This window comes from Lissotriton helveticus, chromosome 6 (genome assembly GCF_964261635.1).
Source record: "Lissotriton helveticus chromosome 6, aLisHel1.1, whole genome shotgun sequence".
Taxonomy (NCBI): domain Eukaryota; kingdom Metazoa; phylum Chordata; class Amphibia; order Caudata; family Salamandridae; genus Lissotriton; species Lissotriton helveticus.
In genome coordinates this window covers 1087921984-1087924483 of record NC_136067.1, presented here as the reverse complement: position 1 = coordinate 1087924483, position 2500 = coordinate 1087921984, and the positions used below count along the sequence as shown (strand labels likewise).

The 2500-nt window shown below is 46.1% G+C and overlaps 2 non-coding genes across 2 annotated transcripts; one reads left to right on the top strand and one right to left on the bottom strand.

Moving 5' to 3' along the window:
- Positions 1-978: 978 nt before the first annotated feature.
- On the bottom strand, positions 979-1085 carry LOC144764773 (U6 spliceosomal RNA). The gene has a single exon (XR_013596803.1). It is a non-coding gene; the product is annotated as a U6 spliceosomal RNA (small nuclear RNA).
- A 720-nt stretch (positions 1086-1805) lies between these two features.
- Positions 1806-1878, top strand: TRNAR-ACG (transfer RNA arginine (anticodon ACG)). The gene has a single exon. It is a non-coding gene; the product is annotated as a tRNA-Arg (tRNA).
- The last annotated feature ends 622 nt before the right edge of the window (positions 1879-2500 follow it).

Genomic DNA, 2500 nt, shown 5'->3' with positions numbered 1-2500 from the left:
TTACCTCAGACTTAATGTAGGTTCAATATTCTCCAGCAGGACTCATCCAGCAGTTGTTCCACGGTAGAGCTGCAGTAATAGGACCACGGCTAGTTAAAAGTTTCCCATTTGCTGCTGGACTCTACATGACGGCCGTCACGTGGTGTGCTGCTTTTGTATTTCAACATGGGTCCCTGATTCTCTTAACTACATAAAAAAGCTTGTTGACAAAAGTGTGTGTGCGCGCGAGGGTCTGTGGACGCAGGCAGGTGTGTGCAATTGAATGCGTACCCATTTACATTTGTGAGAGGAACAAACCAACTCCTTGTGGGCTGCAGGCTTACAACTGGTAGCCCCAGTAGCCAGGCAGAACCACAGTTAAGGAGAGAGAGGAAGTTGGTCCATTATTAGAGAAGAACCATGAGCATCTTGCCCTGCTACCTTCTTCCCCTCTCAGCGACGATCGGCCACGATCAGCAAAGACCTCTCTATTAGGGCGGAGGGTGAACATTTCTTGGACCTCAGAAACTTAGGGATGTAGACCCAATATGTCCTCCAAGCGCCTAGAGACCTGGTGCCCAATCTGGCATGGTGTTTTTCAGCATACCCGACCAATCTGGTTGCAAGGCAGATTTTAACAGTACTGCTGAAAAGGGACTCCCAGGCATCCCTGAGGCCATCATTTGCATAGGCCCTGCCCTTCTCTTTATCCTGCTTCCCACAAAGCAACTCATCACTAGCAGCAGTATAGATTTGGAGGTGGTGAAGAATAATGACAGGGAGGCTGAAAAAGAGAAAGAAAAGTCCCCGAAGTCCTGCAGGCTTCATTGTAAAATGCTGCTGGACATAGAGCGCACCTTCTTTACTGCAAGGCAAATACATTAAAAATGTTGAGGAGAGACAATTTAAAAATACATATTACATGACACAGGACTGGAACCTGCTTTATTATTTCAATAAGTCTTGAAAACAAAGAAGATTTCTCTCCTAAAAGCTGTTAAAAATATGGAACGCTTCACGAATTTGCGTGTCATCCTTGCGCAGGGGCCATGCTAATCTTCTCTGTATCGTTCCAATTTTAGTATATGTGCTGCCGAAGCGAGCACACTTTATTGATGAACTGACAATGTTTATAAACTCTCTAAATCCACAGTCTCTAGACATAGGGTGGCCTGGCAGAGATGCTCAGATGGCCAGTAAGCATTCAAATCTGAGCCAATGGGCAAAAATGTATGAAGAGTAGCAATCCATTATTCTTCACTGCATTCGTGGTCCAAGACTTCACACACCGTAAGTATGTAGATTATGCCAGGGTTGCAAAGGCTCATGGTTTGGGCTACAGACAAGGAGCATTGTGACATCACGCTGCCTGTGGAACTTTGATATTAAAGGCGAAACAGCTGCACAGTAGGTTAGGTGAAGTGCTCTGAGTGTGGAAAGGCAGCATGCTTGGGTCCCTGGACAAGGTGAGCCTACGACAAGGTGTCTGAATTTTAACCCCTATTGTAATATTAAACTCCCTTTTGTTGTACCCGCCTACTTACTAAGGAGTTCACAAGCTCAGCCCCACACAGACCTGGAGCTGATTATGTTAACCCAGAGTATTTAAGAAACTGAACCTGATCTAAAAGATTTTCTTGGATCTAGGACCATTTTGCCTAGCTTTTAGGTCCTTCCTTCTCCTAATGTCCTTTGTACAACTTAGGAAAACCTCACAGAACAGACTTTCAGGTGGTCAGATGGGTTTTCTTGTGCCTTCACACACACACACACACACACACGCTTTCTAGCCCTCTTAAGGACAAAAAGATAGGTGCAAATACATAGGGCCAGTGGCGCAATGGATAACGCGTCTGACTACGGATCAGAAGATTGTAGGTTCGACTCCTATCTGGCTCGGAAGGGTTGTAGGTCTCTTTTTCATTATGTTCCTGTGGTATTCTTATTTACCTCAGACTTAATGTAGGTTCAATATTCTCCAGCAGGACTCATCCAGCAGTTGTTCCACGGTAGAGCTGCAGTAATAGGACCACGGCTAGTTAAACGTTTCCCATTTGCTGCTGGACTCTACATGACGGCCGTCACGTGGTGTGCTGCTTTTGTATTTCAACATGGGTCCCTGATTCTCTTAACTACATAAAAAAGCTTGTTGACAAAAGTGTGTGTGCGCGCGAGGGTCTGTGGACGCAGGCAGGTGTGTGCAATTGAATGCTTACCCATTTACATTTGTGAGAGGGACAAACCAACTCCTTGTGGGCTGCAGGCTTACAACTGGTAGCCCCAGTAGCCAGGCAGAACCACAGTTAAGGAGAGAGAGGACGTTGGTCCATTATTAGAGAAGAACCATGAGCATTTTGCCCTGCTACCTTCTTCCCCTCTCAGCCACGATCGACCACGACCTCTCTATTAGGGTGGAGGGTGAACATTTCTTGGACCTTAGAAACTGAGGGATGTAGACCCAATATGTCCTCCAAGCGCCTAGAGACCTGGTGCCCAATCTGGCATGGTGTTTTTCAGCATA